Genomic DNA, 25,449 nt, shown 5'->3' on the forward strand with positions numbered 1-25,449 from the left:
TTTTGGTCTTTACAGGTGAAATAGCTGTAAATGGATATAAAACTAAATGTTATGGCTAAGTTGTCTGTTTTCCTTAACAAAACATCTAAGATAATATTCTCTGAAAATGGTCTTTTTACAAAATTTGGTCATAAACATATTCTAAATTTACCTGAAAACCCTGGCCCTCACAGGGGATTTTTCCCTTTGGACCTGAAAACCATGGCTCACACAGGGGATATTTTCCGAAGTTGAAAACAGGCACGATATGTCCGTAGAGTTCACCTGGAAATGCTGTGACACAAACACGATATTTTCTAAAAATTTTCTTTAAGATTTTCCTACTTATTTTCATTATAAGAAACCTTAACAACTTCTAAAATCTTAGAAATTATTTTTCTCATAAGAACTCCTTACTTCCAAATCTGTGACTCCCCAAATTTGCCTGAAAAACACTGGCCCGCACAGGTGATTTTGGACCTGAAAACCCTGGCCCGCACAGGTGATTTTGGACCTGAAAACCCTGGCCCGCACAGGTGATTTTGGACCTGAAAACCCTGGCCCGCACAGGTGATTTTGGACCTGAAAACCCTGGCCCGCACAGGTGATTTTCTAAATTTACCTGAAAACCCTGGCCCGCACAGAACATTTTCTAAATTTACCTGAAAACCCTGGCCCGCACAGAACATTTTCTAAATTTACCTGAAAACCCTGGCCCGCACAGGTGATTTTGGACCTGAAAACCCGAAGCCATACGCGTGATATTTGTCCTCGAACAAAATATCACCTGTGCGTCTTACGCCTCACAGGGGATATTTGGCCTGAAAAAAAAAATTATCACCTGTGTGGCTTACACCCTACTACTACTGTGGTAGTGTGTGTTCAGCCACTGTACCACTGTGGTAGTGTGTGTACTACCACTGTACCACTGTGGTAGTGTGTGTACTACCACTGTACCACTGTGGTAGTGTGTGTACTACCACTGTACCACTGTGGTAGTGTGTGTACTACCACTGTACCACTGTGGTAGTATATACACAGTTAAATCACATTAGCGTGATATTTTTTTTTTTTTTTTTTAGATATATACAAGAGTTGTTACATTCTTGTACAGCCACTAGTACGCGTAGCGTTTCGGGCAAGTCCTTAATCCTATGGTCCCTGGAATACGATCCCCTGCCGCGAAGAATCGTTTTTTCATCCAAGTACACATTTTACTGTTGCGTTAAACAGAGGCTACAGTTAAGGAATTGCGCCCAGTAAATCCTCCCCGGCCAGGATACGAACCCATGACATAGCGCTCGCGGAACGCCAGGCGAGTGTCTTACCACTACACCACGGAGACTGTATATCTCAAAGAACGAATCCACAGGAGCCTTGATGAGGGGAAGAGGAGAAAGGGATGAGAGAGAGAGAGGGAGGAGAGAGAGGGAGGAGGGAGAGAGGAGGGAGAGAGGGAGGAGAGAGAGAGAGGAGAGAGAGAGAGAGGAGAGAGAGGGAGGAGGGAGAGAGGAGGGAGAGAGGAGGGAGAGAGGAGGGAGAGCGGGAGGAGCCAGGTGCCAGCGTAGAGTCAGTAGACTTCCAGCAGTGGTGAGGGAAGGACGTGTGGCGAGGTGTGCTGCGGCCGGTATGAGGCGCAATATTACGCTTGCTACTGTGGGCCCCCAGGTGCCACGCTGGCCACTGTGGGCCACCAGGTGCCACTGTGGGCCCCCAGGTGCCACTGTGGGCCACCAGGTGCCACTGTGGGCCACCAGGTGCCACTGTGGGCCACCAGGTGCCACTGTGGGCCACCAGGTGCCACTGTGGGCCACCAGGTGCCACTGTGGGCCACCAGGTGCCACTGTGGGCCACCAGGTGCCACTGTGGGCCACCAGGTGCCACTGTGGGCCACCAGGTGCCTCTGTGGGCCCCCAGATGCCACTGTGGGTCACCAGGTGCCACTGTGGGCCCCCAGGTGCCACTGTGGGCCACCAGGTGCCACTGTGGGCCACCAGGTGCCACTGTGGGCCCCCAGGTGCCACTGTGGGCCACCAGGTGCCACTGTGGGCCACCAGGTGCCACGCTGGCCACTGAGGGGAACCAGGTGCCACTGTGGGTCACCAGGTGCCACTGAGGGCCACCAGGTGCTACTGTGGGTCACCAGGTGCCACTGTGGGTCACCAGGTGCCACGCTGGCCACTGAGGGTCACCAGGTGCCACTGTGGGTCACCAGGTGCCACTGAGGGTCACCAGGTGCCACGCTGGCCACTGAGGGCCACCAGGTGCTACTGTGGGTCACCAGGTGCCACTGAGGGTCACCAGGTGCCACGCTGGCCACTGAGGGCCACCAGGTGCTACTGTGGGTCACCAGGTGCCACTGAGGGTCACCAGGTGCCACTGAGGGTCACCAGGTGCCATTGAGGGTCACCAGGTGCCACTGTGGGTCACCAGGGGCCACGCTGGCCACTGAGGGTCACCAGGTGCCACTGAGGGTCACCAGGTGCCACTGAGGGTCACCAGGTGCCATGCTGGCCACTGAGGGTCACCAGGTGCCACTGAGGGTCACCAGGTGCCACTGAGGGTCACCAGGTGCCACTGAGGGTCACCAGGTGCCACTGAGGGTCACCAGGTGCCACTGAGGGTCACCAGGTGCCACTGAGGGTCACCAGGTGCCACTGAGGGTCACCAGGTGCCACGCTGGCCACTGAGGGTCACCAGGTGCCACTGAGGGTCACCAGGTGCCACTGAGGGTCACCAGGTGCCACGCTGGCCACTGAGGGTCACCAGGTGCCACTGTGGGTCACCAGGTGCCACTGAGGGTCACCAGGTGCCACGCTGGCCACTGAGGGCCACCAGGTGCTACTGTGGGTCACCAGGTGCCACTGAGGGTCACCAGGTGCCACGCTGGCCACTGAGGGCCACCAGGTGCTACTGTGGGTCACCAGGTGCCACTGTGGGTCACCAGGTGCCACTGTGGGTCCCCAGGTGCCACGCTGGCCACTAAGGGTCACCAGGTGCCACGCTGGCCACTGAGGGTCACCAGGTGCCACTGAGGGTCACCAGGTGCCACGCTGGCCACTGAGGGTCACCAGGTGCCAATGAGGGTCACCAGGTGCCACTGAGGGTCACCAGGTGCCACGCTGGCCACTGAGGGTCACCAGGTGCCACTGAGGGTCACCAGGTGCCACGCTGGCCACTGAGGGTCACCAGGTGCCACTGAGGGTCACCAGGTGCCACTGAGGGTCACCAGGTGCCACGCTGGCCACTGAGGGTCACCAGGTGCCACTGAGGGTCACCAGGTGCCACTGAGGGTCACCAGGTGCCACTGAGGGTCACCAGGTGCCACTGAGGGTCACCAGGTGCCACTGAGGGTCACCAGGTGCCACTGAGGGTCACCAGGTGCCACTGAGGGTCACCAGGTGCCACACTGAGGGCCATTTTAAGAGTCACCTCCTGCCGCTGCCTCATTATAAAACACAAACTTAACTCTGGCATGCTAGTGACATACAGTGTGTAAACAATACACACACTGGTGACATACAGTGTGTAAACAATACACACACTGGTGACATACAGTGTGTTAACAATACACACACTGGTGACATACAGTGTGTAAACAATACACACACTGGTGACATACAGTGTGTAAACACTACACACACACATACACACACTGGTGACATACAGCGTGTTAACACTACACATACACACTGGTGACATACAGCGTGTTAACAATACACACTCTGGTGACATACAGTGTGTAAACAATACACACACTGGTGACATACAGTGTGTAAACACTACACACACACATACACACACTGGTGACATACAGCGTGGTAACACTACACATACACACTGGTGACATACAGTGTGTTAACACTACACACACCCATACACACTAACTTTACAACTTACGAAGCAAAACACCTGATTTATTTTAATGAGGTTACGTTTGACAAAATTAATTATGTATTACGGAAATGCTTATAAAAGTAATAATTAATTTTCTTTGTCGGTATATATATATATATATATATATATATATATATATATATATATATATATATATATATATATATATATATATATATATATATATATAACTGAAAACTCACACCCCAGAAGTGACTCGAACCCATACTCCCAGGAGCAACGCAACTGGTATGTACAAGACGCCTTAATCCACTTGACCATCACGACCGGACATAATGAGGTGATAGCCGAGGCTATTTGAACCACCCCACCGCCGGCACTCGGATAGTAATCTTGGGCATAGCATTTTACCAAATCACCTCATTCTTTGGGGCACACGTGAGGAACACAAATGCGAACAAGCCTGAATGGTCCCCAGGACAATATGCAACTGAAAACTCACACCCCAGAAGTGACTCGAACCCATACTCCCAGGAGCAACGCAACTGGTATGTACAAGACGCCTTAATCCACTTGACCATCACGACCGGACATAATGAGGTGATAGCCGAGGCTATTTGAACCACCCCACCGCCGGCACTCGGATAGTAATCTTGGGCATAGCATTTTACCAAATCACCTCATTCTTTGGGGCACACGTGAGGAACACAAATGCGAACAAGCCTGAATGGTCCCCAGGACAATATGCAACTGAAAACTCACACCCCAGAAGTGACTCGAACCCATACTCCCAGGAGCAACGCAACTGGTATGTACAAGACGCCTTAATCCACTTGACCATCACGACCGGACATAATGAGGTGATAGCCGAGGCTATTTGAACCACCCCACCGCCGGCACTCGGATAGTAATCTTGGGCATAGCATTTTACCAAATCACCTCATTCTTTGGGGCACACGTGAGGAACACAAATGCGAACAAGCCTGAATGGTCCCCAGGACAATATGCAACTGAAAACTCACACCCCAGAAGTGACTCGAACCCATACTCCCAGGAGCAACGCAACTGGTATGTACAAGACGCCTTAATCCACTTGACCATCACGACCGGACATAATGAGGTGATAGCCGAGGCTATTTGAACCACCCCACCGCCGGCACTCGGATAGTAATCTTGGGCATAGCATTTTACCAAATCACCTCATTCTTTGGGGCACACGTGAGGAACACAAATGCGAACAAGCCTGAATGGTCCCCAGGACAATATGCAACTGAAAACTCACACCCCAGAAGTGACTCGAACCCATACTCCCAGGAGCAACGCAACTGGTATGTACAAGACGCCTTAATCCACTTGACCATCACGACCGGACATAATGAGGTGATAGCCGAGGCTATTTGAACCACCCCACCGCCGGCACTCGGATAGTAATCTTGGGCATAGCATTTTACCAAATCACCTCATTCTTTGGGGCACACGTGAGGAACACAAATGCGAACAAGCCTGAATGGTCCCCAGGACAATATGCAACTGAAAACTCACACCCCAGAAGTGACTCGAACCCATACTCCCAGGAGCAACGCAACTGGTATGTACAAGACGCCTTAATCCACTTGACCATCACGACCGGACATAATGAGGTGATAGCCGAGGCTATTTGAACCACCCCACCGCCGGCACTCGGATAGTAATCTTGGGCATAGCATTTTACCAAATCACCTCATTCTTTGGGGCACACGTGAGGAACACAAATGCGAACAAGCCTGAATGGTCCCCAGGACAATATGCAACTGAAAACTCACACCCCAGAAGTGACTCGAACCCATACTCCCAGGAGCAACGCAACTGGTATGTACAAGACGCCTTAATCCACTTGACCATCACGACCGGACATAATGAGGTGATAGCCGAGGCTATTTGAACCACCCCACCGCCGGCACTCGGATAGTAATCTTGGGCATAGCATTTTACCAAATCACCTCATTCTTTGGGGCACACGTGAGGAACACAAATGCGAACAAGCCTGAATGGTCCCCAGGACAATATGCAACTGAAAACTCACACCCCAGAAGTGACTCGAACCCATACTCCCAGGAGCAACGCAACTGGTATGTACAAGACGCCTTAATCCACTTGACCATCACGACCGGACATAATGAGGTGATAGCCGAGGCTATTTGAACCACCCCACCGCCGGCACTCGGATAGTAATCTTGGGCATAGCATTTTACCAAATCACCTCATTCTTTGGGGCACACGTGAGGAACACAAATGCGAACAAGCCTGAATGGTCCCCAGGACAATATGCAACTGAAAACTCACACCCCAGAAGTGACTCGAACCCATACTCCCAGGAGCAACGCAACTGGTATGTACAAGACGCCTTAATCCACTTGACCATCACGACCGGACATAATGAGGTGATAGCCGAGGCTATTTGAACCACCCCACCGCCGGCACTCGGATAGTAATCTTGGGCATAGCATTTTACCAAATCACCTCATTCTTTGGGGCACACGTGAGGAACACAAATGCGAACAAGCCTGAATGGTCCCCAGGACAATATGCAACTGAAAACTCACACCCCAGAAGTGACTCGAACCCATACTCCCAGGAGCAACGCAACTGGTATGTACAAGACGCCTTAATCCACTTGACCATCACGACCGGACATAATGAGGTGATAGCCGAGGCTATTTGAACCACCCCACCGCCGGCACTCGGATAGTAATCTTGGGCATAGCATTTTACCAAATCACCTCATTCTTTGGGGCACACGTGAGGAACACAAATGCGAACAAGCCTGAATGGTCCCCAGGACAATATGCAACTGAAAACTCACACCCCAGAAGTGACTCGAACCCATACTCCCAGGAGCAACGCAACTGGTATGTACAAGACGCCTTAATCCACTTGACCATCACGACCGGACATAATGAGGTGATAGCCGAGGCTATTTGAACCACCCCACCGCCGGCACTCGGATAGTAATCTTGGGCATAGCATTTTACCAAATCACCTCATTCTTTGGGGCACACGTGAGGAACACAAATGCGAACAAGCCTGAATGGTCCCCAGGACAATATGCAACTGAAAACTCACACCCCAGAAGTGACTCGAACCCATACTCCCAGGAGCAACGCAACTGGTATGTACAAGACGCCTTAATCCACTTGACCATCACGACCGGACATAATGAGGTGATAGCCGAGGCTATTTGAACCACCCCACCGCCGGCACTCGGATAGTAATCTTGGGCATAGCATTTTACCAAATCACCTCATTCTTTGGGGCACACGTGAGGAACACAAATGCGAACAAGCCTGAATGGTCCCCAGGACAATATGCAACTGAAAACTCACACCCCAGAAGTGACTCGAACCCATACTCCCAGGAGCAACGCAACTGGTATGTACAAGACGCCTTAATCCACTTGACCATCACGACCGGACATAATGAGGTGATAGCCGAGGCTATTTGAACCACCCCACCGCCGGCACTCGGATAGTAATCTTGGGCATAGCATTTTACCAAATCACCTCATTCTTTGGGGCACACGTGAGGAACACAAATGCGAACAAGCCTGAATGGTCCCCAGGACAATATGCAACTGAAAACTCACACCCCAGAAGTGACTCGAACCCATACTCCCAGGAGCAACGCAACTGGTATGTACAAGACGCCTTAATCCACTTGACCATCACGACCGGACATAATGAGGTGATAGCCGAGGCTATTTGAACCACCCCACCGCCGGCACTCGGATAGTAATCTTGGGCATAGCATTTTACCAAATCACCTCATTCTTTGGGGCACACGTGAGGAACACAAATGCGAACAAGCCTGAATGGTCCCCAGGACAATATGCAACTGAAAACTCACACCCCAGAAGTGACTCGAACCCATACTCCCAGGAGCAACGCAACTGGTATGTACAAGACGCCTTAATCCACTTGACCATCACGACCGGACATAATGAGGTGATAGCCGAGGCTATTTGAACCACCCCACCGCCGGCACTCGGATAGTAATCTTGGGCATAGCATTTTACCAAATCACCTCATTCTTTGGGGCACACGTGAGGAACACAAATGCGAACAAGCCTGAATGGTCCCCAGGACAATATGCAACTGAAAACTCACACCCCAGAAGTGACTCGAACCCATACTCCCAGGAGCAACGCAACTGGTATGTACAAGACGCCTTAATCCACTTGACCATCACGACCGGACATAATGAGGTGATAGCCGAGGCTATTTGAACCACCCCACCGCCGGCACTCGGATAGTAATCTTGGGCATAGCATTTTACCAAATCACCTCATTCTTTGGGGCACACGTGAGGAACACAAATGCGAACAAGCCTGAATGGTCCCCAGGACAATATGCAACTGAAAACTCACACCCCAGAAGTGACTCGAACCCATACTCCCAGGAGCAACGCAACTGGTATGTACAAGACGCCTTAATCCACTTGACCATCACGACCGGACATAATGAGGTGATAGCCGAGGCTATTTGAACCACCCCACCGCCGGCACTCGGATAGTAATCTTGGGCATAGCATTTTACCAAATCACCTCATTCTTTGGGGCACACGTGAGGAACACAAATGCGAACAAGCCTGAATGGTCCCCAGGACAATATGCAACTGAAAACTCACACCCCAGAAGTGACTCGAACCCATACTCCCAGGAGCAACGCAACTGGTATGTACAAGACGCCTTAATCCACTTGACCATCACGACCGGACATAATGAGGTGATAGCCGAGGCTATTTGAACCACCCCACCGCCGGCACTCGGATAGTAATCTTGGGCATAGCATTTTACCAAATCACCTCATTCTTTGGGGCACACGTGAGGAACACAAATGCGAACAAGCCTGAATGGTCCCCAGGACAATATGCAACTGAAAACTCACACCCCAGAAGTGACTCGAACCCATACTCCCAGGAGCAACGCAACTGGTATGTACAAGACGCCTTAATCCACTTGACCATCACGACCGGACATAATGAGGTGATAGCCGAGGCTATTTGAACCACCCCACCGCCGGCACTCGGATAGTAATCTTGGGCATAGCATTTTACCAAATCACCTCATTCTTTGGGGCACACGTGAGGAACACAAATGCGAACAAGCCTGAATGGTCCCCAGGACAATATGCAACTGAAAACTCACACCCCAGAAGTGACTCGAACCCATACTCCCAGGAGCAACGCAACTGGTATGTACAAGACGCCTTAATCCACTTGACCATCACGACCGGACATAATGAGGTGATAGCCGAGGCTATTTGAACCACCCCACCGCCGGCACTCGGATAGTAATCTTGGGCATAGCATTTTACCAAATCACCTCATTCTTTGGGGCACACGTGAGGAACACAAATGCGAACAAGCCTGAATGGTCCCCAGGACAATATGCAACTGAAAACTCACACCCCAGAAGTGACTCGAACCCATACTCCCAGGAGCAACGCAACTGGTATGTACAAGACGCCTTAATCCACTTGACCATCACGACCGGACATAATGAGGTGATAGCCGAGGCTATTTGAACCACCCCACCGCCGGCACTCGGATAGTAATCTTGGGCATAGCATTTTACCAAATCACCTCATTCTTTGGGGCACACGTGAGGAACACAAATGCGAACAAGCCTGAATGGTCCCCAGGACAATATGCAACTGAAAACTCACACCCCAGAAGTGACTCGAACCCATACTCCCAGGAGCAACGCAACTGGTATGTACAAGACGCCTTAATCCACTTGACCATCACGACCGGACATAATGAGGTGATAGCCGAGGCTATTTGAACCACCCCACCGCCGGCACTCGGATAGTAATCTTGGGCATAGCATTTTACCAAATCACCTCATTCTTTGGGGCACACGTGAGGAACACAAATGCGAACAAGCCTGAATGGTCCCCAGGACAATATGCAACTGAAAACTCACACCCCAGAAGTGACTCGAACCCATACTCCCAGGAGCAACGCAACTGGTATGTACAAGACGCCTTAATCCACTTGACCATCACGACCGGACATAATGAGGTGATAGCCGAGGCTATTTGAACCACCCCACCGCCGGCACTCGGATAGTAATCTTGGGCATAGCATTTTACCAAATCACCTCATTCTTTGGGGCACACGTGAGGAACACAAATGCGAACAAGCCTGAATGGTCCCCAGGACAATATGCAACTGAAAACTCACACCCCAGAAGTGACTCGAACCCATACTCCCAGGAGCAACGCAACTGGTATGTACAAGACGCCTTAATCCACTTGACCATCACGACCGGACATAATGAGGTGATAGCCGAGGCTATTTGAACCACCCCACCGCCGGCACTCGGATAGTAATCTTGGGCATAGCATTTTACCAAATCACCTCATTCTTTGGGGCACACGTGAGGAACACAAATGCGAACAAGCCTGAATGGTCCCCAGGACAATATGCAACTGAAAACTCACACCCCAGAAGTGACTCGAACCCATACTCCCAGGAGCAACGCAACTGGTATGTACAAGACGCCTTAATCCACTTGACCATCACGACCGGACATAATGAGGTGATAGCCGAGGCTATTTGAACCACCCCACCGCCGGCACTCGGATAGTAATCTTGGGCATAGCATTTTACCAAATCACCTCATTCTTTGGGGCACACGTGAGGAACACAAATGCGAACAAGCCTGAATGGTCCCCAGGACAATATGCAACTGAAAACTCACACCCCAGAAGTGACTCGAACCCATACTCCCAGGAGCAACGCAACTGGTATGTACAAGACGCCTTAATCCACTTGACCATCACGACCGGACATAATGAGGTGATAGCCGAGGCTATTTGAACCACCCCACCGCCGGCACTCGGATAGTAATCTTGGGCATAGCATTTTACCAAATCACCTCATTCTTTGGGGCACACGTGAGGAACACAAATGCGAACAAGCCTGAATGGTCCCCAGGACAATATGCAACTGAAAACTCACACCCCAGAAGTGACTCGAACCCATACTCCCAGGAGCAACGCAACTGGTATGTACAAGACGCCTTAATCCACTTGACCATCACGACCGGACATAATGAGGTGATAGCCGAGGCTATTTGAACCACCCCACCGCCGGCACTCGGATAGTAATCTTGGGCATAGCATTTTACCAAATCACCTCATTCTTTGGGGCACACGTGAGGAACACAAATGCGAACAAGCCTGAATGGTCCCCAGGACAATATGCAACTGAAAACTCACACCCCAGAAGTGACTCGAACCCATACTCCCAGGAGCAACGCAACTGGTATGTACAAGACGCCTTAATCCACTTGACCATCACGACCGGACATAATGAGGTGATAGCCGAGGCTATTTGAACCACCCCACCGCCGGCACTCGGATAGTAATCTTGGGCATAGCATTTTACCAAATCACCTCATTCTTTGGGGCACACGTGAGGAACACAAATGCGAACAAGCCTGAATGGTCCCCAGGACAATATGCAACTGAAAACTCACACCCCAGAAGTGACTCGAACCCATACTCCCAGGAGCAACGCAACTGGTATGTACAAGACGCCTTAATCCACTTGACCATCACGACCGGACATAATGAGGTGATAGCCGAGGCTATTTGAACCACCCCACCGCCGGCACTCGGATAGTAATCTTGGGCATAGCATTTTACCAAATCACCTCATTCTTTGGGGCACACGTGAGGAACACAAATGCGAACAAGCCTGAATGGTCCCCAGGACAATATGCAACTGAAAACTCAACTGAATACCAGTTGCGTTGCTCCTGGGAGTATGGGTTCGAGTCACTTCTGGGGTGTGAGTTTTCAGTTGCATATTGTCCTGGGGACCATTCAGGCTTGTTCGCATTTGTGTTCCTCACGTGTGCCCCAAAGAATGAGGTGATTTGGTAAAATGCTATGCCCAAGATTACTATCCGAGTGCCGGCGGTGGGGTGGTTCAAATAGCCTCGGCTATCACCTCATTATGTCCGGTCGTGATGGTCAAGTGGATTAAGGCGTCTTGTACATACCAGTTGCGTTGCTCCTGGGAGTATGGGTTCGAGTCACTTCTGGGGTGTGAGTTTTCAGTTGCATATTGTCCTGGGGACCATTCAGGCTTGTTCGCATTTGTGTTCCTCACGTGTGCCCCAAAGAATGAGGTGATTTGGTAAAATGCTATGCCCAAGATTACTATCCGAGTGCCGGCGGTGGGGTGGTTCAAATAGCCTCGGCTATCACCTCATTATGTCCGGTCGTGATGGTCAAGTGGATTAAGGCGTCTTGTACATACCAGTTGCGTTGCTCCTGGGAGTATGGGTTCGAGTCACTTCTGGGGTGTGAGTTTTCAGTTGCATATTGTCCTGGGGACCATTCAGGCTTGTTCGCATTTGTGTTCCTCACGTGTGCCCCAAAGAATGAGGTGATTTGGTAAAATGCTATGCCCAAGATTACTATCCGAGTGCCGGCGGTGGGGTGGTTCAAATAGCCTCGGCTATCACCTCATTATGTCCGGTCGTGATGGTCAAGTGGATTAAGGCGTCTTGTACATACCAGTTGCGTTGCTCCTGGGAGTATGGGTTCGAGTCACTTCTGGGGTGTGAGTTTTCAGTTGCATATTGTCCTGGGGACCATTCAGGCTTGTTCGCATTTGTGTTCCTCACGTGTGCCCCAAAGAATGAGGTGATTTGGTAAAATGCTATGCCCAAGATTACTATCCGAGTGCCGGCGGTGGGGTGGTTCAAATAGCCTCGGCTATCACCTCATTATGTCCGGTTTTGATGGTCAAGTGGATTAAGGCGTCTTGTACATACCAGTTGCGTTGCTCCTGGGAGTATGGGTTCGAGTCACTTCTGGGGTGTGAGTTTTCAGTTGCATATTGTCCTGGGGACCATTCAGGCTTGTTCGCATTTGTGTTCCTCACGTGTGCCCCAAAGAATGAGGTGATTTGGTAAAATGCTATGCCCAAGATTACTATCCGAGTGCCGGCGGTGGGGTGGTTCAAATAGCCTCGGCTATCACCTCATTATGTCCGGTCGTGATGGTCAAGTGGATTAAGGCGTCTTGTACATACCAGTTGCGTTGCTCCTGGGAGTATGGGTTCGAGTCACTTCTGGGGTGTGAGTTTTCAGTTGCATATTGTCCTGGGGACCATTCAGGCTTGTTCGCATTTGTGTTCCTCACGTGTGCCCCAAAGAATGAGGTGATTTGGTAAAATGCTATGCCCAAGATTACTATCCGAGTGCCGGCGGTGGGGTGGTTCAAATAGCCTCGGCTATCACCTCATTATGTCCGGTCGTGATGGTCAAGTGGATTAAGGCGTCTTGTACATACCAGTTGCGTTGCTCCTGGGAGTATGGGTTCGAGTCACTTCTGGGGTGTGAGTTTTCAGTTGCATATTGTCCTGGGGACCATTCAGGCTTGTTCGCATTTGTGTTCCTCACGTGTGCCCCAAAGAATGAGGTGATTTGGTAAAATGCTATGCCCAAGATTACTATCCGAGTGCCGGCGGTGGGGTGGTTCAAATAGCCTCGGCTATCACCTCATTATGTCCGGTCGTGATGGTCAAGTGGATTAAGGCGTCTTGTACATACCAGTTGCGTTGCTCCTGGGAGTATGGGTTCGAGTCACTTCTGGGGTGTGAGTTTTCAGTTGCATATTGTCCTGGGGACCATTCAGGCTTGTTCGCATTTGTGTTCCTCACGTGTGCCCCAAAGAATGAGGTGATTTGGTAAAATGCTATGCCCAAGATTACTATCCGAGTGCCGGCGGTGGGGTGGTTCAAATAGCCTCGGCTATCACCTCATTATGTCCGGTCGTGATGGTCAAGTGGATTAAGGCGTCTTGTACATACCAGTTGCGTTGCTCCTGGGAGTATGGGTTCGAGTCACTTCTGGGGTGTGAGTTTTCAGTTGCATATTGTCCTGGGGACCATTCAGGCTTGTTCGCATTTGTGTTCCTCACGTGTGCCCCAAAGAATGAGGTGATTTGGTAAAATGCTATGCCCAAGATTACTATCCGAGTGCCGGCGGTGGGGTGGTTCAAATAGCCTCGGCTATCACCTCATTATGTCCGGTCGTGATGGTCAAGTGGATTAAGGCGTCTTGTACATACCAGTTGCGTTGCTCCTGGGAGTATGGGTTCGAGTCACTTCTGGGGTGTGAGTTTTCAGTTGCATATTGTCCTGGGGACCATTCAGGCTTGTTCGCATTTGTGTTCCTCACGTGTGCCCCAAAGAATGAGGTGATTTGGTAAAATGCTATGCCCAAGATTACTATCCGAGTGCCGGCGGTGGGGTGGTTCAAATAGCCTCGGCTATCACCTCATTATGTCCGGTCGTGATGGTCAAGTGGATTAAGGCGTCTTGTACATACCAGTTGCGTTGCTCCTGGGAGTATGGGTTCGAGTCACTTCTGGGGTGTGAGTTTTCAGTTGCATATTGTCCTGGGGACCATTCAGGCTTGTTCGCATTTGTGTTCCTCACGTGTGCCCCAAAGAATGAGGTGATTTGGTAAAATGCTATGCCCAAGATTACTATCCGAGTGCCGGCGGTGGGGTGGTTCAAATAGCCTCGGCTATCACCTCATTATGTCCGGTCGTGATGGTCAAGTGGATTAAGGCGTCTTGTACATACCAGTTGCGTTGCTCCTGGGAGTATGGGTTCGAGTCACTTCTGGGGTGTGAGTTTTCAGTTGCATATTGTCCTGGGGACCATTCAGGCTTGTTCGCATTTGTGTTCCTCACGTGTGCCCCAAAGAATGAGGTGATTTGGTAAAATGCTATGCCCAAGATTACTATCCGAGTGCCGGCGGTGGGGTGGTTCAAATAGCCTCGGCTATCACCTCATTATGTCCGGTCGTGATGGTCAAGTGGATTAAGGCGTCTTGTACATACCAGTTGCGTTGCTCCTGGGAGTATGGGTTCGAGTCACTTCTGGGGTGTGAGTTTTCAGTTGCATATTGTCCTGGGGACCATTCAGGCTTGTTCGCATTTGTGTTCCTCACGTGTGCCCCAAAGAATGAGGTGATTTGGTAAAATGCTATGCCCAAGATTACTATCCGAGTGCCGGCGGTGGGGTGGTTCAAATAGCCTCGGCTATCACCTCATTATGTCCGGTCGTGATGGTCAAGTGGATTAAGGCGTCTTGTACATACCAGTTGCGTTGCTCCTGGGAGTATGGGTTCGAGTCACTTCTGGGGTGTGAGTTTTCAGTTGCATATTGTCCTGGGGACCATTCAGGCTTGTTCGCATATATATATATATATATATATATATATATATATATATATATATATATGTATATATATATATATATATATATATATATATATATATATATATATATATATATATATATATATATATGTATGTGTGTATATCACGAAAATAAACACGTGATTAAGAATGTGACAATGTCAGACCACGGAGGAAAAATGAAACAGGAATTTCCTTAAGTACTTTCGTATATTAAATACATCTTCAGAAGGTCTTTCTGACCTTCTGAAGATGTATTTAATATACGAAAGTACTTAAGGAAATTCCTGTTTCATTTTTCCTCCGTGGTCTGACATTGTCATATATATGTATATATATATATATATATATATATATATATATATATATATATATATATATATATATATATATATATATATATATATATATATCACTAAGAACTGTAAATAACCCGACCAGGATTCGAACCCATGCCGTCCAGGATCACCCCTAAACGTACACAGTACAGTGACCAGCGCACCATTGATCGTCTATAAGGATTGGTCAGTCGTTGTGCTTCAACCTGTCCTCTTGTATGGCCGAAAATGGACGCAATTTGTAAATGAAAAATAATTGAAAATAAATTTTTGGATTTTTTTTTCAAAAAAACTGTATTATTAACTGAGCTCCATGACTCAGTGAAGCTGAGTCGTGGAGCCTAATGTCGACCACAACCCTTCCTCTTAAAATTACGTCACTCTTCGCTGGTATGCAAACCATGACCAAAAATGGACATAATATGAAATTAAATTGACTCACGAAAGTGGGGTTGTTTTTTGTTTTGAGTCCTCCGGCTTACTCGGTTAGGTTTGGAGAAGAAACTTTCAAATAACGGTTTTCATGATGTTTTGAAACCATAGGAAACCATTTTAACCTACCCGGGTTTAAAAAAATTACAAAATTAATTTTTAATTATTTTTCAATTTCAAATTTCGTCCATTTTCGGCCATATGGGCAAACGGCCAAACTCAGACGTACTTTATAAGAAGACAGGTTACTGACCAGACCCGGACGACTCCTGGATCCATTTGGGTACAGTTTCTCATCAAATTCTGGCACACGCTCGGGCCGCGCTCAGTTTACTGATGTGAAGAAAGGCTGCAGGAACACGCAAGCCATAGACCATTAATTTATGTATTTAGAGTTTATTTAGTCATTAAGATCATTTACAGTTCTCAGTGATTTATGGGTTTCGTGTTCCTGCAACCTTTGTTCATATATATATATATATATATATATATATATATATATATATATATATATATATATATATATATATATATATATATATATATATATATATATATATATATATATATATATATATATATATATATATATATATATATATATATATGTCGTACCTAGTAGCCAGAACGCACTTTTCAGCCTACTATGCAAGGCCCAATTTGCCTAATAAGCCAAGTTTTCATGAATTAATTGTTTTTCGACTACCTAACCTACCTAACCTAACCTTACCTAACTTTTTCGGCTACCTAACCTAACCTAACCTATAAAGATAGGTTAGGTTAGGTTAGGTAGGGTCGGTTAGGTTCAGTCATATATCTACGTTAATTTTAACTCCAATAAAAACAAATTGACCTCATACATAATGAAATGGGTAGCTTTATCATTTCAAAAGAAAAAAATTAGAGAAAATATATTAATTCAGGAAAACTTGGCTTATTAGGCAAATCGGGCCTTGCATAGTAGGCTGAGAAGTGCGTTCTGGCTACTAGGTACGACATATATATATATATATATATATATATATATATATATATATATATATATATATATATATATATATATATATATATATATTATTAAATATGACCGAAAAAGTAAGATTAATAATTCTAACACGAATTTTCTCAATCTTTCGTACATTACGCTTCACTGTTGGAGGTAAATCAAAAATCACTTCTCCAAAATTCATTTTTATTTCTAGTCTGACGCGACACGGGCGCGTTTCGTAAAACTTATTACATTTTCAAAGACTTCACAAATACACAACTGATTAGAACGTATCTCTGATTTTTTATATCTACATTTGAGTGAGGTGGGAAGGGTGATGTGGCATTAACACAAGACAGAACAGGAGGGGATATTAATAGGGTATTAAAAGTATCAACACAAGACAGAACAGAAACAATGGGTATTGAATAGAAGTGTTTGTAGAAAGCCTATTGGTCCATATTTCTTGATGCTTCTATATTGGAGCGGAGTCTTGAGGTGGGTAGAATATAGTTGTGCAATAATTGGCTGTTGATTGCTGGTGTTGACTTCTTGATGTGTAGTGCCTCGCAAACGTCAAGCCGCCTGCTATCGCTGTATCTATCGATGATTTCTGTGTTGTTTACTAGGATTTCTCTGGCGATGGTTTGGTTATGGGAAGAGATTATATGTTCCTTAATGGAGCCCTGTTGCTTATGCATCGTTAAACGCCTAGAAAGAGATGTTGTTGTCTTGCCTATATACTGGTTTTTTTTTGGAGCTTACAGTCCCCAAGTGGGCATTTGAAGGCATAGACGACATTAGTCTCTTTTAAAGCGTTCTGTTTTGTGTCTGGAGAGTTTCTCATGAGTAGGCTGGCCGTTTTTCTGGTTTTATAGTAAATCGTCAGTTGTATCCTCTGATTTTTGTCTGTAGGGATAACGTTTCTATTAACAATATCTTTCAGGACCCTTTCCTCCGTTTTATGAGCTGTGGAAAAGAAGTTCCTGTAAAATAGTCTAATAGGGGGTATAGGTGTTGTGTTAGTTGTCTCTTCAGAGGTTGCATGGCTTTTCACTTTCCTTCTTATGATGTCTTCGATGAAACCATTGGAGAAGCCGTTATTGACTAGGACCTGCCTTACCCTACAGAGTTCTTCGTCGACTTGCTTCCATTCTGAGCTGTGGCTGAGAGCACGGTCGACGTATGCGTTAACAACACTCCTCTTGTACCTGTCAGGGCAGTCGCTGTTGGCATTTAGGCACATTCCTATGTTTGTTTCCTTAGTGTAGACTGCAGTGTGGAAACCTCCGCCCTTTTCCATGACTGTTACATCTAGAAAAGGCAGCTTCCCATCCTTTTCCGTCTCGTAAGTGAAACGCAGCACGGAACTCTGCTCAAATGCCTCCTTCAGCTTCTGCAGATGTCTGACATCAGGTACCTGTGTAAAAATGTCGTCAACATACCTGCAGTATATGGCCGGTTTCAAGTTCATGTCGACTAAGACTTTTTGCTCGATGGTACCCATGTAGAAGTTTGCAAACAGGACACCTAGGGGAGAACCCATGGCGACCCCATCTACTTGCTTATACATGTGCCCATCCGGGCTCAAGAAGGGTGCCTCTTTAGTACAAGCTTGGAGTAGTTTCCTCAGAATACTTTCTGGCATGTCAAGAGGAGTACAGGCTGGATCACGATACACTCTGTCGGCTATCATTCCGATTGTCTCGTCCACAGGTACGTTGGTAAACAGCGATTCTACGTCCAACGAGGCTCTTATCCCTGTGGCCCGTGTGCCCTGCAGTAAGTCCACAAATTCCTTTGAAGACTTCAGGCTGAAGGCGCAAGGAACATAAGGAGTCAGCGGGCCGTTGAGTCGCTTTGCCAGTCTGTACGTGGGTGTGGGTATCTGGCTAATGATTGGCCGAAGTGGGTTTCCAGGCTTGTGCGTCTTGACATTTCCATACGCATATCCAGGTTTATATTCCCCAATGATCTTTGGCAGGTGGAGTCCGGATTTCTTGACACAAAACAGAACGCTTTAAAAGAGACTAATGTCGTCTATGCCTTCAAATGCCCACTTGGGGACTGTAAGCTCCAAAAAACCCAGTATATAGGCAAGACAACAACATCTCTTTCTAGGCGTTTAACGATGCATAAGCAACAGGGCTCCATTAAGGAACATATAATCTCTTCCCATAACCAAACCATCGCCAGAGAAATCCTAGTAAACAACACAGAAATCATCGATAGATACAGCGATAGCAGGCGGCTTGACGTTTGCGAGGCACTACACATCAAGAAGTCAACACCAGCAATCAACAGCCAATTATTGCACAACTATATTCTACCCACCTCAAGACTCCGCTCCAATATAGAAGCATCAAGAAATATGGACCAATAGGCTTTCTACAAACACTTCTATTCAATACCCATTGTTTCTGTTCTGTCTTGTGTTGATACTTTTAATACCCTATTAATATCCCCTCCTGTTCTGTCTTGTGTTAATGCCACATCACCCTTCCCACCTCACTCAAATGTAGATATAAAAAATCAGAGATACGTTCTAATCAATTGTGTATTTGTGAAGTCTTTGAAAATGTAATAAGTTTTACGAAACGCGCCCGTGTCGCGTCAGACTAGAAATAAAAATGAATTTTGGAGAAGTGATTTTTTATTTACCTCCAACAGTGAAGCGTAATGTACGAAAGATTGAGAAAATTCGTGTTAGAATTATTAATCTTACTTTTTCGGTCATATTTAATAATATATGTCTACAGGAAAGACTGCTACCAAAATATACTAATATATATATATATATATATATATATATATATATATATATATATATATATATATATATATATATATATATATATATATATATATATATATGTATATATATATATATATATATATATATATATATATATATATATATATATATATATATATATATATATATATATATATATATAGTCATGTGTCGTACCTAGTAGCCAGAACGCCCTTCTCAGCCTACTATGCAAGGCCCGATTTGCCTAATAAGCCAAGTTTTCATGAATTAATTGTTTTTCGACTACCTAACCTTCCTATCCTAACCTAACCTAACTTTTTCGGCTACCTAACCTAACCTAACCTATAAAGATAGGTTCGGTCATATATCTACGTTAATTTTAACTCCAATAAAAAAAAATTGACCTCATACATAATGAAATGGGTAGCTTTATCATTTCATAAGAAAAAAATTCGAGAAAATATATAAATTCAGGAAAACTTGGCTTATTAGGCAAATCAGGCCTTGCATAGTAGGCTGAGAAGTGCGTTCTGGCTACTAGGTACGACATATATATATATATATATATATATATATATATATATATATATATATATATATATATCACAACACAAACCAGGTAACCCATTGCGCCCAATAATCAGCCAAATACCAACTCCAACCTATCACCTGGCAAAAAAACTTAACGAACTCCTAACTCCATACTCTCCAAGCAAGTAATAGTCTACAATCATCAGCAGATTTCCTAGAATTAATGAAATCTACCCAGCCCGATGGAATCATTGCTTCCCTGGACGTTGAATCCCTATTTACCAACGTACCAGTCGACACAACCATAGGAATGATACTGGACAGAGCATACAGAGACGAGAGAACCCCCAAATTAGACATACCTGAGCCACACTTGAAGAGTCTTCTCGAAGCATGTACAAAGGAAGCCCCTTTCATCAGTCCACAAGAAGACATGTATCTACAAATAGACGGAGTAGCAATGGTCTCCCCCTTAGGAGTTTTATTTGTTAATTTTTATATGGAAACCATCGAAGACAAAGTCTTCATTAGCAGACAACCGTATAATGCCGTTTGTAGATGACATATTCGTCATAGTAAAAGACTCAGACGAACTAATTGATCTAAAAAGACATCTAGAGAAAGAGTCAGTACTCCGATTTACACATGAAAATAGTTAAAATAACAGTCTGCCATTCTTGGATGTACTAATAACAAAAACAGGAACTTCTTTAAGCACTAACGTATATACCAAGCCCACCAACATAGGATTATGCCTGAACGGTAGAAGTGAGTGCCCCCAAAGATACAAAGCCAGTGTTCTCAATGCTTATATTCGTCGAGCGCTTACCCACTGCTCCGAATGGAGCAACGTGAGTAGAGAGTTTGAATGAATAACACAGGTATTGGTGAACAACGGATATAGCAACACGGAAATAAACGCTGCTATAAGAAGACACTTGGACCGATGGTATAATCCTGAACCTAGAACAGAAACCACAATACCTCCAATAAAATTATATTACAAGTCAACTATGCACAGTGAACGAAAAAAAGAACAAAGAATAATGAAAGAAATAATCCGTAAAGGAGTAAAAAGCACTACTCCTAACCAAAACATAAACCTGATAATATTCTACAAAACCAAGAAGACTTCCGAACACCTTATCAAAAACAACCCGAAGCCGACGGAGAACCCTCTACAGCAGTCAAGCGTTGTATACATGTACACTTGCACCCACGAAGGATGTAACCTTCAATCTAAGTGCATAGGTATGACGTCGACCAAGCTGACGAGGCGTTTGACATGTCATCTTCAATCCGGTGCCCCCAGGAATCACATGAGACAAGCCCATGACATCACCTTAACAAGAGAAATGTTGAACAAAAATACTTGTATAATAGACAAAACCCAAGATGCAAGAAGATTACAAATTCTTGAAGCAATTCACATAAGAATAGAACAACCTCCCATGAACACCCAAATCACAGAACTATTTACTCTACCCACCATCTTGAGGTTATCTTGAGATGATTTCGGGGCTTTAGTGTCCCCGCGGCCTGGTCCTCGACCAGGCCTCCACCCCCAGGAAGCAGCCCGTGACAGCTGACTAACACCCAGGTACCTATTTTACTGCTAGGTAACAGGGGCACAGGGTGAAAGAAACTCTGCCCATTGTTTCTCGCCGGCGCCCGGGATCGAACCTGGGACCACAGGAACACAAGTCCAGCGTGCTGCCCGCTCGGCCGACCGGCTCCCCAAAGTAATGAGAGTAAGAACAAGACCAGAACATAACGATGCCATCACAGAAGACACTGTTCAACATAACATGCCAATTACACTTGATTAATCTTTGTATAATAGGAGCTGCCTCGTACGGGTCAATGGGCCTTCTGCAGATACCTTTATTCTTATGTTCTTATGTGCTTCGTCCCCCATTTATCCCCTATGTATCCCCCTTTGTTTTTACCTTTATCACCTGACCCCGTACGGGTATAAATCAACAAGTGATAAGAACACTTAGCGAATTTTGGTTGTGGGAGATTCCCAGGTGAGGTATTTAGACAGAACGTTTTGTGCCAGAGATAGGGGGAACAGATTAAGGGTTTGCTATCCGGGAGCTGGAATTGGTGATATTATTGAAAACATGAATGATATTATGACGGGAAATGGGAACAAACCCATTATTTGTATTAGTGCAGGGGGTAATGATGTTGGGCGAGTTAGGAGTGAGGAACTAATACAGAGATTTAGGACAGCCATTGAATTAGTTAGGAGCAAGGGAGGAATCCCGATCATATGTGGCATTCTTCCAAGAAAGGGAGTGGGAAATGAATGGATGTCGAGGGCACTTGGTGTCAATTGCCGGCTGGAAAGATATTGCAAATCAAATGCAATACCTTTCATAGACAACTGGGAACGCTTCTATGGAAGAAATGAAATGTATGCTCGTGATGGGGTGCATCTATCGAGGGCTGGGGTTGTTGCTGTTGCGAACTCGTTGGAACCAGTGGTTAGAGGTGTTTGTTTGGGTTTAAACTGTTAGTAGATAGTGGTATGGGAATTGATTTGGAGGAAGGAGGTAATAAAAGTATGTGTTCGTGGGAGAAAAGAATTGGCAAAATGATCAGGGAAAGAAAAGGGCCTCAAAATAACAATTCACTTAGGATATATTACACTAACAGTAGAAGTCTAAGAAATAAAATTAATGAATTAAATGCTCTTGTCTGCACAGAAAAAATAGATATTATTGCACTTACCGCAACGTGGATGAATGTAGAAAATAGAGAACTATTATGTTCAGTGCCACATGAAAGACTGATTAAAAAAATAGAGTCTCATGGTATTGGGGGTGCTATATTAAGCTGGATTAGGGCATGGCTATACCAAAGGAAACAGAGAGTTAGTATAAATGGAATCAAGTCAGAGTGGGAAAATGTTGTAAGTGGAGTGCCTCAAGGCTCTGTCCTGGGACCTCTGTTGTTTATAATATATATAAATGATTTAGATTCAGGTTTGAGTAGCAACATTTGCAAATTTGCCGATGATACGAAAATCGGTAGGGAAATTAATTCGGAGGAGGACTCACTATCACTTCAAGTTGATCTAGATAGGGTTTTGAAATGGTCAAAGGATTGGCAGATGCAGTTTAATGCTGATAAATGTAAAGTTCTGAGGTTAGGTAATGATGATAGAGTTACAAGATACGAGCTAGATGGTGTTGTGATTGCGAAGTCGGATTGCGAAAGGGATCTGGGAGTTATGATTAGTAAGAATTTAAAACAAAAGGATCAATGCATAAATGTTCGTAATAAGGCAAATCGGACACTTGGATTTATTAATCGCAGCGTTAGTAACAAGACACCTGGTGTGGTTCTCAAGCTATATCTTGCTCTAGTTAGGCCCCATTTAGATTATGCAGTTCAGTTTTGGTCGCCATATTATAGAATGGATATAAATTCACTTGAACGTGTCCAGCGTAGGATGACTAAGTTAATTCCCCAAATTAGAAATCTTTCATATGAAGAAAGATTAACAAAGCTTAAGTTGCATTCACTGGAAAGGCGAAGAGTTAGGGGTGACATGATAGAGGTTTACAAGTGGATGAATGGACATAACCGGGGGGATATTAATAGGGTATTAAAAGTATCAACACAGGACAGAACACGAAACAATGGATATAAATTGGATAAGTTTAGATTTAGGAAAGACTTGGGTAAATACTGGTTCAGTAACAGGGTTGTTGATTTGTGGAACCAATTGCCGCGTAACATTGTGGAGGTGGGGTCCCTCGATTGTTTCAAGCACGGGTTGGACAAGTATATGAGTGGGATTGGGTGGTTATAGAATAGGAGCTGCCTCGTATGGGCCAATAGGCCTTCTGCAGTTACCTTTGTTCTTATGTTCTTATTAGCTGAATATCAGATAAATGGATTTAAACTATTTCACACAGATAGATATATTAGACGAGGAGGGGGAGTAGCCATATATGTTAGGGACAATTTGAAATGTAGTCTCAAAGAGGGAATCAAAACTGAGCCACACACAGAAACTATTTGGATAGAATTAAACGAAAAAGCAAATAATATTATAATAGGAGTTACATATAGGCCACCAAATTTAGACAGAATGGAAGCAAAGCATCTATGGAATGAAATATCTAGAGCATCTAGATCTAACAGTATTTATGTCATGGGTGACTTTAATTTTAGTGGAATAAACTGGGTGAACAAAACAGGGAATAGTGAAGCAGAAGATTTTCTAGAATTAATTGACGATTGCTTTCTTACGCAACACATTATGGAACCATCGCGGGAAAATAATATTTTAGATTTAGTGTTAACTAACAGGGAAACACAAATTAATGACATCGAAACAGGGAGTGAGCTAGGGAACAGTGATCACAAAGTAATCAGATTTAGCATAGAATGGAATAGACCTGTAGGAGAAAATTCTGTTTAAGTGCCAGATTTTCGAAAAGCTGATTTTAATAGCCTAAGAATTTTTTTGGGTCAAATAGATTGGAAAGTCTTGGGTATGGGGTGTGGGCCGGTCTTAGAGCGAGACATGAACCCAGCGACAGGTGACGTAAAAGGGGATTTTGATGTGGATTTAATATATAACTTATTTAAGAATATTCTAAACAAAGCACAGGAACGTAGTATACCATACAAATTGAATAGATCGAATACTAATGACCCAAAGTGGATAACAAATAATTTAAAGAACCTTATAGGTAAAAGAGAGCTTGGTACAAAAGGATTAAGAATGGGGAAGTCAGGTTAGAACAGGAATTCATACAACTGGTAAGAAATGTTAAAAAAGAGATTAGGAAAGCAAAAAGAAACTATGAAGTTCGCATAGCAGAGCAAGCAAAGTCAAATCCTAAAGGTTTTTTCCAGTTATATCGAACTAAGACTAGGGAAAGGATAGGTCCATTAAAATCTGAGACAGGTCAAATAACGGATAATGACAAGGAGGTGAGTAGCATTTTTAACAAATATTTTATGTCTGTATTTACTAAAGAAGAACTTAACAATATGCCTTCAACCGGAGAAGTCTATGTGGGTGGGGATGAGGACAGGTTGACTAGTTTAGCAGTTACCAGGGAGGATGTAATTAAACAATTAGAAAAACTAAAACCAAACAAATCCCCAGGGCCGGATGAAGTGTTTGCCAGGGTGCTTAAAGAATGCAAAGAGGAGCTTTCCGAGCCACTGTCTACCATGTTTAATAAATCAATAGAGTCAGGCAGAGTGCCAGAGTCATGGAAGGTAGCTAATGTGGTACCAATTTTT

At 45.4% G+C, this 25,449-nt stretch overlaps 1 protein-coding gene across 5 annotated transcripts in view; it reads left to right on the forward strand.

The window, feature by feature from the left end:
* The first annotated feature begins 1,561 nt into the window (after positions 1-1,561).
* The window catches only part of LOC123761011 (protein amalgam), a 185,861-nt gene continuing 161,973 nt past the window's right edge, over positions 1,562-25,449 (forward strand). For 3 of the 5 annotated variants that reach the window (XM_069339332.1, XM_069339333.1, XM_069339328.1), the window contains exon 1: positions 1,562-1,606. The gene's annotated coding sequence lies outside the window, so the exon portion shown is untranslated. The remainder of the gene's footprint in view (positions 1,607-25,449) is intronic. The other 2 variants (XM_069339330.1, XM_069339331.1) reach the window with 2 other exon arrangements.

This window comes from Procambarus clarkii, chromosome 41 (genome assembly GCF_040958095.1).
Source record: "Procambarus clarkii isolate CNS0578487 chromosome 41, FALCON_Pclarkii_2.0, whole genome shotgun sequence".
NCBI classification, from domain to species: Eukaryota; Metazoa; Arthropoda; class Malacostraca; order Decapoda; family Cambaridae; genus Procambarus; species Procambarus clarkii.